Raw genomic sequence first — 13,913 nt, 5'->3', positions numbered from 1 at the left:
TCATAATTGCCTCAGCCCTTTCGGTGTCACTTTCTTCCCTTCATGTGAAATTAATTGACCTATGTACAACACCTCTTCCTGGCAATACTGTAATGTCCACCTTATAGCCCTTGCCTGCTAAAATAGTCATTAGTTGGACAGAGTCTTGCCTACACTCATCCTCTGTTGCACTACAAATCACTATGTCATCTACATACTCTATCGCCACACTCTTTAGATCAATATTGCCTAGATCCACCTGTAGAACCCTGTTAAAGATCGATGGGGACTCACAGTGCCCTTCTGGAAGACAAGTATTTTTTAGTCTTTTTTGTCTAAACGTAAAGGAAGTCAGGTCCTGTGAGTCCTTTTGCAGTAGGATTGAGAAAAACACATTTTTCAAATCGTCACTGTAAAATACTGAGCTTCGACTGGGATGCTGCACAATATTGTCACAGGATTAGGAACTAAAGGGAACTCTGCCTCTACAATCTGGTTTAGAGGTTGCATATCCTGGCTAACTCTCCATGACCCCCCTTTAGATTTGTTAATATGATACACTGCGTTATTGCACAATGATTCCGATGGCACTAGGATCCCCTGATTCATTAGTGCCAAAATAGTTTGGAATATACCTTCATCAACTTCTCGGGACATGGGGTACTGTTTCGCTCAGGGTAAAATTGCTCCTGGATTAAGCTTTATTTTAACCTCCCTTATTCCCTTTAATAGACCCCCATCATAGGGGTCTGTGGTCCATAGGACACTTGGCACCTTTTCTAGATCCTCCTGAAAAATGCTGATCATTGTTGCATTATCGCCATATCGCCATTCGCAGTGGGATTTCTCTCTTTTAGATCCTTATCCAGTATGTAAACCTCCTGAAGAGCACCACTTTTTCATCAATATGTTTGTCTTTGAACATATCTTCATCTGTAATGTCAGTCAATCTTTACCCCTCTTCATGAGCTATCACATTTCTCCCTGATCTACTTTCATCATCTACCCTTTTAAGCATTGCTATCTCGCCTCGAACTATAGCTCTTCTAGCTCTTATCTGTCCATCTTCCTCATCCATAGTTATTCGTGGTCTAAATAAAAATTCATCAGGTATCCTCACAATATTCCCTACCAGACCAGGTAGCCATGTCAGTAAAATGCTTACTCCATATAAAAAGACCGGATCTACAGGGACGCCTCACAGCGCCACTTGCCCTGTAAACGCTAGTATGAACTCTCCCACATTTAAATAGTGTATTCCTGGAGTAGAGCACACTATTCCTTGATCAGTAAATGAAATCGGCATGTTAAGTTTTGTCATTAAATCTATTCCCAAACTGTTAACTGGTGTCTGTCGTGAATATAACAAAGGAATGGACATGTCACATTCCCCTATGGAGACTGGTAATTTATCAGCAAAAGGAACTAAATTCATAGCTCCAAGGAACCCTTGAGCATTCATGGCAATACCTGACATTGAGTATTTTTCCTCCTGTATACATGAACAAGTTGCTCCAGTGTCTACAAGAAAAGAAAAGGATTTGCCCCCTGTCGTCACATGGACCCTTGGTTCCTCTTGGAGGTTTAGTGTCACAGATAATACTGAACACATCAAGTCACTGTGTGAGCTGTCCTATTGAGGATACAAGCTCATCCCCGTCCACGTGAAAGGACTTCCTTCTACCACAGTGACACCTCCTATTCTGGGCGTCAATAATTGCCTACTGTTTGCATATTGTTGTGTCCGCATAGGTGCTGGTTGTGACTGTCCTTGTGGTGGCTGCAATTGCACTTGTCCCTGCTATTGTGCCTTCTGTACTTGTGGCACCTATGCCTGATAGGACATGTAATCCTGGGCAAAGCCCTCTCTTGTTTGTGTGCTGTATGGCGGTGGATAAGCTGTCCCCCCCAAAATTGGCCATTTTGCCCACTTCCTCGGCTCCTGCACATGCGTGCAATATGCCCTGTTATTCCACAATTCAAAGACACGAGAGGCGGTCCTCTGGTAAACGCTCCGTGATTATATCCTCCCTGCACACTCTGGCTCTCATTCTGAGTATTTTGGAATCCACCTTGGTTGTTCTAAAATCTGCCTCCTCTTCCCCTAAAATCCATACCTCTGCCTTGTGGCGCAAAGCTATACTCACCTTGATCCATCAGGCATAATATTCACCTGTGATGTACCTATCGCTTCCTGCATTCCCAGTCCTGCTCTGCTTGTCAATACCGCCCCTTCTATGGCAAATGTTGACAATTTCTTCTGAACTAATTTGGCTGCCTTGATTTTTCTATTTTCATCCTTCTTTTTGTTCTTCTCTTATAATAAACTGACAATGATGTACTATAGTCAATTGTATCTCAGCCCATGGCTCCACTTCCACCCTCACTTGTTTTTTCATCTGTCTTTGCACTGTTCTGGTAACCGCAGAAATGAAATATGATAAAATAGTGCCACTGTCTTTTCCCAGGGCTCACAAGTTTCAATCTGCCATTTCTCCTGAATATAAGCAATTGTCACGATCCCTCATTATGTGGTCCCCAAGGCACTCCCCCATCCCTGGTCTCGCCCTTCCCTCTCTTCCCCCCTTCTCCGGGACTCACGTGGACTCTCACACGCCTGGCGAGCGCACCCGCGCCTGGTCCGTAACAGGACGGCTGTCAGGTTACGCCCGTTCCTTCATTGGCAATTACCTTGGCGCCTAGGATCGCGAAGGGCTAGCACTAAGCTTCCGTGTCACGGGACTGAAGGTCACGTGATGCTCTTGCCCAATCACTTGACCCAGCCGCGCATCACATGACCAGAAGCACGAGTACTTAAACCCGGAAACCCAGGTACTCGTTGCTTCACAGCTGTGCTCTGCATCCTGTTTGGCGTTACGTACCTTTGGATCACCTTTGGATCACTCACAGAATCGACCCGGCTTGCTCTACTGGACTCTTCTTTGATCTACCCCTTTGGATTTGTTTGCACAGTGATATACGGCTCTTGACCACGGACTGTTATTGGACTGCCTCCTGGATCACCCTCTTGCACCTTGGCTCTTTGGACTTCTTGCCTCATAGCTCCACAGCTCCTGTTAACAGGCGAACAAATGAGGACTACTCCTCTTGGGGTACTTCCGTCCACGTGGGTCCCGGACCTCTTCACTAGGTTCACTACCTCTTCCTTGACCCTGATAGTAGCATGGGGTCCCAGAGGTTCGCGGTCCCGGACTTGAACATCTTCACCTGTGGCCTCAACGGCTGCACAGAGAGTGGCTTTAGGTTCTCTCTGTGCGGCATTTGGGGACGGAGGCCTCTTCTGCCTACACGACACTCAAGTCACAACAGACTGTGAAGCCTATTGTCGTGTAGGCAATGGAGGGGAACGCTGAAGACCCCATGACTGCTATAGTCCAAGCCATTACAGTGCTACGAGCCGATATGGCAGCAGCCAACATGGCTATCCATCAACGTCTCGACAACATACAAAGTGTCAGACACCCTTTACCCCCAGATGCAGAATTCAGAGACACACCCTCTGTTTCCCAACCCGTTCCACCTCCGATTCTCCCACCTCAGAATCCTGTTCCCGTGGTACTACCTACTCCGTTCCCGTTGGCAGCCCCTGAGAGATACCATGGGGATCCCAAGAAATTCAGGACCTTCCTAAACCAATGCAAATTGCATTTCCTGTGCCGACCTCAGGCTTTCCCAGATTCCACCACGAAAGCAGCGTTCACCCTTTCCCATTTGGCTGGGATGGCCGCTGCATGGGCCAACCCCTTGTTGGAGAACGACAACCCGGCCTTATATGACTTCGATCTCCCCGTCACCGAGATGTCAGGGTTTTTGATACTAGACACAAGGTCCAGTCTCGAGATCTGGAACTTCTGGATTTGTGTCAGGGTAGGGGTTCCCTCATTGAATACATAACCCGTTTTAACCAGCTCTCCGCTGAAACTTCCTGGCCCGAGGTCAAGAAGGCAGTAGTCTTCTATAGGGGTCTCAGTAATCCCATGAAGGACGCCTTATCAGTAGTACCCTCATTACCCACTGCATTCCAGGATCTGGTTGACTTGTCACTCCAGGTGGACGCACGTAGGTCCGAAAGAAGAGCGGAAGCAGGTTTCGCTCAGTCCTCCACACCTCACACGGCAGTTCCTTCCTCTGACTCCTCCCAAGAACCTATGCAGATCGGGGGCGTCAGGAGTCCGATATCTCCCCTAGAAAGGGAACGTAGGAGGGTGGATAACGCCTGCTACTACTGTGGCACCTTAGGTCACTTTGTTAAGGAATGCCCACGCCGTCCCAAACACAAGCCACAGGGTTTTCAGATAGCTCGATCATAGTACCGGGGACGGGATCGAGCTATACCACGTACACCCCGAACCCAACACCCTCTTTCGGGCGTATCTGGCCCATTCATGTATAAGCCACTCTACAGCCCACAGCGTCCGCTTCGCATCCTGTTACTCTGATAATCGACTGAGGGGCAACGGGTAACTTCATCGACATTTCCTTGGCCCGTTTATTAAATCTGCCCCTCTTGACCAAGACCAGGCCTGAACCAGTACAGGCTGTAGATGGCTCTTCTTTGATTTCAGGCCCAGTAAAACAACAAACAGCCCCTTTGCTATTGACCATACAATTCAGACACAGGGAGACCATAAGTTTTGATCTTGTTACCATGCCACAGTTTGGGCTCATTCTGGGTATCCCTTGGCTTCAGGACCATAACCCCCTCATTGATTGGAAATTGGGTTTGGTTCACTTTGAGTCGGACGTCTGTCAACATTACTGCCTTCCCACAGACGCACTCAGCGACAATCCTGCTCAGGCTATAGCTCATCTTACATTGCAGGATCCGCAAGAAACACCATCAGAACACGTAGTAGGGTTAGTGGTGACAGACGTTCCCCAGGTATACCAAGATTTTGCAACTGTGTTTGATCGTGGTTCCTCTGAAACACTGCCTCCACATCGCCCGTACGATTGCCCCATCGATCTACTCCCTGACACAGTGATTCCCACAGGGCGGATCTATTCCCTTTCACCATCCGAGGAAACAACCCTCACGGTGTACATTAGGAAGGCCTTGAGCTTAGGGTACATACGACCATCCACCTCGCCTGCAGCAAGCCCTATCTTTTTTGTGCCGAAAAATGAAGGCGATCTACGCCCATGTGTAGATTATAGACGCCTGAATGCTATCACGAGGAAGGATCGGTACCCTATTCCCCTCATCACGCCCTTGCTGGACCGACTCACACACGCTACCATTTTCACCAAACTGGACCTCCGCGGAGCCTACAACCTGGTCCGCGTCCGTTCCGGGGACGAATGGAGAACCGCTTTCTGTACCCGGTGCGGCTTATATGAATATACAGTCATGCCTTTTGGGTTGTGTAATGCCCCGGCGACCTTCCAGAGGTTTATGAATGACATCCTGAGTGATATCTTAGATGTTTACGTCGTGGTTTACCTCGACGACATCCTGATCTTTACTCAGTCTCTGGAAGAGCATGTGCGCCACGTTCGTGATGTGTTATCACGCTTACAAAAACACTCGCTATATGCCAAACCGGAAAAGTGCCTGTTCCACGTTGATAACGTTGATTTCCTCGGGTTTTGTATCACTCCCGGGGGGTTGTCCATGAACCACTCCAAGGTTGAAGCGGTTTTGGATTGGCCTATTCCTGCGAACCTGAATGCTCTTCAGTCCTTTTTGGGTCTTGCGAATTTCTACAGGAGGTTCATCTCTGGTTTCTCTTCTATCGTGTCTCCCCTCACCGCATTAACCAGTCCTAAAGTTCCCTTTATTTGGTTTGATACACAACAGAAGGCCTTTGATTCACTGAAGACTGCTTTCACCACAGCCCCTGTCCTTCAGCAACCCGACTCAGAACTCCCTTTTATCGTGGAAGCCGACGCCTCCTCCTTCGCTCTTGGTGCCGTCTTGTCCCAAGCATGTCAGGCCACGGGTCGTCTGCACCCGGTTGCATTCCATTCCCGCAAGTTCACCATCCCCGAGTCACACTACACCGTGACCGAGAAGGAGCTATTAGCGGTTATGGACGCATTCCGCGTGTGGCGACACCACCTCTTGGGCGCCAAGCATCGGGTCACGGTGTTCAGTGATCACCAGAACCTGCAGGATTTGGCGTCCCTGAAATGTCTTAACAGTCGACTGGTGAGGTGGCATCTTTTCTTCGCGGCATTTGACTTCCAGATCCGACATCGGGCTGGTTCCGCACACGGCAAAGCCGATGCGTTATCCCGCTCTCCCGGGGGGGTTTCTCTGCCGGTATTCCCTGACACAATGTTAGACGACACTAAGGTAATTTGTCTATGTACCCCCTCAGTACCCTTAGTGGACGCGGTACGCAAGTGGGTGTCTTTGCATCCCGACCAACTATCAGAGTGGGATCCGGTATTCCAGGATGGTCTCCCGTTTGTCCTGAACCGCCTATTCTTGCCCACTGCCGATACACGCAATATGGCCATGGAATGGTTGCACGATGCCCCTGTGAATGGTCATCCTGGCCAACGCCATACGTTATCCCTCCTGAAGTGCTGGTGTTGGTGGCCGGGCATGAAGAGGGACGTGGATTGCTACGTCAATACATGCACCATCTGTACACAATGCAAAACCCGTAGGGGATGCCCATTAGGCCTGCTTCTCCCTTTACCAGTACCCCTGAAACCATGGCATACAGTAACCATGGATTTTGTTACAGAACTTCCTCGGGTACAGGGTTACGACACTATTTGGGTGGTGGTGGATTCCTTCTCAAAGATGGAACGCTTCATCCCCTGTAAGGGTATCCCCTCTGCTCCCGTCCTGGCCACCCTGTTCATTGATTCTGCTTTTGTCTCTTTGGGTTGCCCTCTGTCCTTATCTCTGATCGGGGTTCTCAATTCACTTCTCGCTTCTGGCGCGCTCTAAGCAGATTAATGGGTATTGATGTCCGGTTCTCTTCGGCCTACCACCCAGAAACGGATGGTCAGACCGAAAGGACGAACCAGACCATGGAGCAATATCTCCGCTGTTTGATCCTGCAACAGCAGTGCTCTTGGTTGCGTGTCCTCTGACACGCTGAATTCGCCTACAAAAATGCGGTTCATGCATCCACTGGGTTCTCCCCCTTCTATGTCCTCTATGGCCAACATCCCCGCATGCTACCAGTCCCTGACCTCGCGGCCTCCACCAATCCGGCTGCTAGTGCCTGTCTTAGGGATCTGTCCTCTATCCACGTCCAGACTGAATTACATCTCCCTGAGGCCCAGTCTTCCATGAAGGCCCAGGTAGACAAGAAGCGGTTGTTGGCTCCGGCTTTCTCAGTGGGTTCCCGGGTGTGGCTTTCTACCCGTCACTTGAGGTTAGTGGATTGCAGGAAACTTTTGCCCCGTTTTGTGGGTCCCTATGTGGTCTCCCGGGTTATCAACCCTGTCACGTACCGCCTAGTTCTCCCGGGATCTTGGAGGGTCCACCCTGTGTTTCACGTCTCCCTTCTCAAACCGTGTCCGGCCCCTTCCCGCTTGCGCGCCTCTGCTGCCCCGGTGTCCTTGGCATCCCCGGACGAGTACGAGGTGTCCTCCATCCTGGGCTCCTGGGTCTGCAGGGGGCGTTTGCAATATCTGGTTGATTGGGTCGGTTATGGCCCGGAGGAGCGCTCTTGGGTCCCTGCTGTTGATGTCCACGCTCCCCGGTTGGTGGCTCGCTTCACCGGGATCACCCTTCCTGCCCACGGGGTCGTGGGCCTTTGGGGGGGGTTTTGTCACGATCCCTCATCATGTGGTCCCCAAGGCACTCCCCCATCCCCCGTCTCGCCCTTCCCTCTCTTCCCCCCTTCTCCGGGACTCACGTGGACTCTCACATGCCTGGCGAGCGCCCCCGCGCCTGGTCCGTAACACGACGGCTGTCAGGTTACGGCCGTTCCTTCATTGGCAATTACCTTGGCACCTAGGATCGCGAAGGGCTAGCACTAAGCTTCTGCGTCGCTGGACTGTAAGGTCATGTGATGCTCTTGCCCGATCACGTGACCCAGCCGCGCATCACGTGACCAGAAGCGTGAGTACTTAAACCCGGAAACCCAGGTACTTGTTGCTTCACAGCTGTGCTCTGCATTCTGTTTGGCGTTATGTACCTTTGGATCACCTTTGGATCACTCACGGAATCGACCCGGCTTGCTCTACTGGACTCTTCTTTGATCTACCCCTTTGGATTTGTTTGCACAGTGATATACGGCTCTTGACCACGGACTGTTATTGGACTGCCTCCTGGATCACCCTCTTGCACCTTGGCTCTTTGGACTTCTTGCCTCATAGCTCCACAGCTCCTGTTAACAGGCGAACAACTGAGGACTACTCCTCTTGGGGTACTTCCGTCCACATGGGTCCCGGACCTCTCCACTAGGTTCACTACCTCTTCCTTGACCCTGATAGCAGCGTGGGGTCCCAGAGGTTCACGGTCCCGGACTTGAACATCTTCGCCTGTGGCCTCAACGGCTGCACAGAGAGTGGCTTTAGGTTCTCTCTGTGCGGCATTTGGGGACAGAGGCCTCTTCTGCCTACATGATACTCAAGTCACAACAGCAATAGGATCTTCATCTTCCTTCATTTTTCATGTCATAATTGTACCCATATCCGATGTGTCAGGATACTGTACCCTGAGAGCCCTCCAAACATCTGCCCTACAATTATTAAAAGGTGCTCCGGCATTCACTTTGTTTTGTGCAGTCACACTTGAATTCACCTGCTCTCCTCCATATATCATCTGTCCTCTCCCCAAGAATGGCTGCTACAAGACCTATTATGTCTCCTATGGTCAGCGTGTTTCCTCCTGTCATTTTCTCTAGCTTATATATCCATTTCCCAGCCCCCAAAGTCAAACTAGGGAGCTTACATTTTAAGTTATCCTTATCCATCTGTGGCCATGGAATGTATTGCGGTCTTGCTCCTCCCTTCTCTAGCAGGGGGAACTGTGTGAATCCCATCCCATAGTCAGATCTCACTATTCATTTATCTATGGCAGGGGCAATCATCCTGATCTGCCTTCCTACTGATAGTGACCGTAACAGGCTTACATATGGTGGAGAATCTCCCTTCTCACTAAATGATCCTCTTCAGGGGAGCGCAGAATATGGTATCAGATATGGCATTCTTTCTTTAGGGTGTTGCAGATCTCACCATTTCACTTCTTTATCCATCAGTTGGCTTTCAAGGGGGACACACACACCTTCTCCTTCTGTCTCACAACCTGACTGTCTTTCCTCGTCTGGCATTTCTAGACCCCAGCTAGTTTGACTATCAACCCCCTCGACTCTATCTAGATGTAATCTGCTCAAAGACAGTGTTCAGCATTCATCACTAAACATATTTTCCTCCTCAATTCGTAGTTGAGGTACCTGGGTTCGATTGCCGCTCCCTCAAGTTCGATACTCGCTATCTCTTCTTAATTGCTGTTAGATCTTATCGATCCTTTCTCCAATGACTTCCACATCATATCGTCCTTCTTCTTGCGCTACTGTAGGTGTTTCTACATTACCTTCTTTGACGGGGGAATCTCTTTTTCTCTATCCCACCATATTTCTATGCTCAGCCTCATTTGTTCCTTGAGGATAAGACAGGTATCCAGATATCGGTGCCTCCTATTCTGTTCTATTTCTTGATCTACTTCCCTTTGCTCTCTTGCATCCCTTATAGCCTTTTCTTCCTCTTGCCTTCATTGTTCCCTCCTTACTCCTTCTCTTTTTTCCTCTTCTTCTCTGTAACCTTTTGTCCTTTACTCATGCATCGTCCTCCTCTATCTTTCTTTCCTTCCTGTCCCTTTCTTCCATCAGGCTTTGTGTATTGTTATACTTTCTTTGTTCCTCTGCCCATTTTTTTCGTACTTTTCTTGTTCTTCCCTGTATATCTGCTCCAGTTGACCCCTGCTTTTCCTTCCTTGCTCATCCTCCCTCAATTTCTTTTATCATCCCCTATCTTTCTTTTCTTGCTCGTCCTTATCTTCTCTTTGCCTCTCTTTCTCAATGCTTTTCCCATCCACCTTAAGTAGTATGTGTCCTCCCATCCATTCGTTCTGTACGAGCGTTACCTCGTCAGCCCCATCCTTTTCTCCCTTCCATCGCTTAATTTCTCAATCTATGTCTGCTGATAAATTTGACCTGTCACCTCTTTCTTCCTTATCTCGTATAAATTTACAAGCATATTCCTTTCTTATACTCTCTTCTGAACTGTTGTCACTACTGTAAGTGGGGGGGTTCATATGTCATACTCCTATCTCTTCTAGATTTACCATTTCATATTCGGGCAAGGTAAGAGGAGCTGAGGGCTCAACGCCCTCTCCCTTATGATGATTAAGCAACCACTCCTCTGGTGGCGTGACCTCTTTTTCCTCTTGGTACATCTTTCAAAGTTCAAAAATTGGCAGTTTTTTCTCTGATTTGTTTTCTGTGCACACAGCGTGCACATATCTGGTCATGTGTTGCAATACCGCTTTTGACAATGATCTATCTTTTGGCCATGGCATGAACATTTTATCGGCTGTGCCTTTTACCCATTCTGCACTGTACTGTTTGAGCTTGGGCTCATGTTTTGGCATTGTCTAACAAAGGTGCATGAGACAAGTGTCTTCCATAATGACAAGTCGATACTCACCAGTTTGTTAAATAAACCTTTTATTTCAACTCAAACCAACCCCTTTAATGTTTTAAAACAATAAATATGAGCAAGCACCATCAATCGCTTCTCAATCCTCTTCGATTTCAGTTACCTATATATCTTTTGATTGGTGCCAATCACTTACTGCACCTTAACTTCAAACACTGCTATTTCCAACTTTTCACAGTTCTGTTATTTCTTAATACTTAATTCAACAAACAATACTTAAAATATTCACACATTACACATTAATAACCCCTGTGATCACCTTCCCTTACTATTAACCGTCTATAATAAGGGGTATACTTCTCTCGCCTCTACTTATTTTACCCTATACAGGGATTAAGACATCACATTTCACTGTCCTGACAGTGCGTTTTCTCTTATTATAACTTCTCCCGTTGGAGTTTCAAATGCCTTCTTCCAATTCCCTTGAACTAGGATTTCTAGGCGCTATTTTTGTCTACACAACATTTCCCGTTACTTAAAATATCACAATCCCATCCATTTATATTGCCATTTCCCTTAGTTAACTTACATTTATTAATTGACTTGAGGCCTTCGGTACCACTTTGCCTTCCATTCACAGAGCGCCCATGGAAACTGAGCAGTGATTTCTTCAAAGAGGGACCTGCCCACCATTTCGATTCTTCTTGCAAATTTATTTCTATCGGCCGATCTCCACAGGAAACTCTGTGATCTTCCAGCGAATGGCAGAGGATCCTCGATCGTTCAAAACTCTGGAGCCAAACGAGTTTGGATCTTTAAACCATCCGCACTGCTACTGCGTGAGCTTATGGCCCTTAAGGATGTGCATATGGAATGAATGAGATCACACCAGAATCCAAATAATGGAACCAACTCAGGAAGATGGCAAAGTCTTGTTTTATTAACAATTATCTAAAACAGGGAGTTTACAACGAACATCAACAGACGTAGACTCAGTCTCTCAATTATCTTTACACAAAATACAGTCCTTATACTAGATAATGCATCAGAATTACATCAAATTATGTGTCAATAGTGAAAAAATGAACAAGGGTTGAGATTGGTTAAGGGAAACATCTAAGTATACTTTTCTATAGGAGTTAGGATTGTTATCAGTTGTCCATTATCAATCATGTGGACAGCTTATGCCTACCTTTAAAAAACATGTCATTTCAGAAACATTAGATACACAGTTTCTCATTTGTTTTCGAAATATAGGGTTCTTTGTTATATGGACTGATATCATTGGTTGGCACAGGTGTGCCATGTCTGGAACATCTGGTTCAGTTAGCATCACGTAAGTCCAGACCCAGGTGTAAGGAGAGAGGGCATGTAACTACCTCACCACCCAATTAGCCCAGCTTCTCTCGTCACCCATGCCTTCTGCCATGAAATTGTCTTTGGACTTGGCCTTACAGAACATACTTGTCTTTGAGAATGCATGGGAGCGTGGGCACTTGCTCTCGTGTCTGGAATTACAAGTTCAAATTCTATTTCCATCATTGGTTCACGTGACAGGAGACCACAATTTGGCCCATTTTGCAGCTTTTAAATGCTCTAAATGAATTAAAGTTTGATATCCTTGGTGTTCTATCTTGCACCTTAATGTGAGAAGGTTTATCCTCTGCATACTCATTCTTCTTCAAAATAGATAACTGACCTTGGTTGTTTCAGTCTTGACTTCAGGCCAGACAGCCTTGCCATCCAGCTCCATGAGCCTACTATTCTTGCTGCGACACAAAATTTCCATTCCAGCTTCATGGGTTCTGGCTTATTAAATTAATGATACCAATGTCCAGTTTTCTGTTCAATGGCAGCTTCAACTGCATTCTATTCACTACTCATAGCTGGCTTCTTTGGTGACTTAATATACCTTGCGTTTCATCATCTGTACATTTGTTGAATGGTTGATTTTCTGCTGCCCTTTGTGCACTTATAATCATCTTTCTTTACATTGGAAAGCACACTCGATTCTTCACTTCGTCATTAGGTTCTTCAGGATCTTCAGCCGGTATCTCGGGACATCATGCACACTTCTTTGTGACACCATCAATTTGTTGGTTAGCTTCCTTTCATACTCCTTCAGGTTTTTCCTCCTGTAGGTTATCTTAATGTACAGAGTACATTCGGTAGGGTTGTCTCAATGGGTATCTTCTTTCAAACACTCACTGTGGTATTAGTATTAAGGCTGCTGTTAGGCACGGGACGATCTCATGTCTTTAATACACGGGAGGTAGATGGGTGGGAACTCCTGCAGATGCACACAGCTGCTCCTTTACTGTACTCCACTCCCTATTCCCAAGTGTCCTCCACCCAGGTGATCCTCCCTCGCTTGTCCACCCCCAGGGTCAGGATCCAAAAGCGATGGCCTTTCCCTTGCTAACTGTGTAGAGGTTCCAAGGGGAGTAGGAGTGAGAATACCCTCAGGTTGGTCGCACCATCCAGATTGGTTACACATTTATCTCACAGTCTATGAAAAGGCTTTAGAGCAGGCGTAAGGATCATTGTGTAAAACGTGCTGAGTGGATCCTCCATCATTGTTCCCTGTAGACCATTTACTTTCAGGTAACATATGTGAAAAAGCAGCTTTGGATTTGATATGTGCCGAGTATATAAGCGGCCACAAAAGATAGTATATCTGGCATCCATGTACACAACATCAGCCTTTGAAAATGTAGGCTGAAACAATATTTAGGCCACAGTGAACAACTTTGGAATCCCGGACGACCTGTTGGCTTTCCAGTTCGGAAACGCTGCAAGTATATGTTATGGTACGAATGGTGATGTCACAGAGAGGACGTCAGTTTCAAATGGTGCACATTAGGCAAGTGCACTGGCACCACTTCCTTTTAATCTGTTCATAAACTCTCCTCACAGAATACTAGAACCCTTCACTGCTGAGATGACTAGGATTTGGAACAGGTGACTACTGCTTTTAATGTATGTAGATTGTGCAGTGTTGATCAGATGTGCCCTACTGCTGTGTAGAAACTGGTGACTACTTATACACAAGACCATGGACAGTCATGATGTTGTGATCAGTGCCATGAAATGGAGTGAAATGTGCAGAGCCATCTTTTCAAATTGAAGAAAACTGGAAGCCTGGAACCAGTGTGATGATTTTGCTCTTAGGCATGCGGATATGTTAACATGGAAAACACATGTCCAAAAATTGTCTGTAAGGATGTCCCAGGCCATTATCACAGAAACATCACTCATAATGCTAATCAATTAAAAACTGGGCTTATCCATGGTTGACCACAAAAAGTATGCAAATCTTTCCAGTCTTCTGTTGCCATAGA

General features: G+C 47.1%; 1 protein-coding gene across 2 annotated transcripts in view; it reads right to left on the bottom strand.

Annotated features, from left to right (window-relative positions):
• WFDC1 (WAP four-disulfide core domain 1) overlaps window positions 1-13,913 on the bottom strand; it is a 795,354-nt gene that overhangs the window by 16,489 nt on the left and 764,952 nt on the right. The gene's annotated exons all lie outside the window — the stretch shown is intronic.

The sequence above is a fragment of the Ambystoma mexicanum genome, chromosome 1q (genome assembly GCF_040938575.1).
Source record: "Ambystoma mexicanum isolate Mex_15411 chromosome 1q, UKY_AmexF1_1, whole genome shotgun sequence".
In the NCBI taxonomy this organism is placed as follows: domain Eukaryota; kingdom Metazoa; phylum Chordata; class Amphibia; order Caudata; family Ambystomatidae; genus Ambystoma; species Ambystoma mexicanum.
Note: the sequence above shows the minus strand (reverse complement) of the source record. Positions and strands in the feature narration are given on the sequence as shown.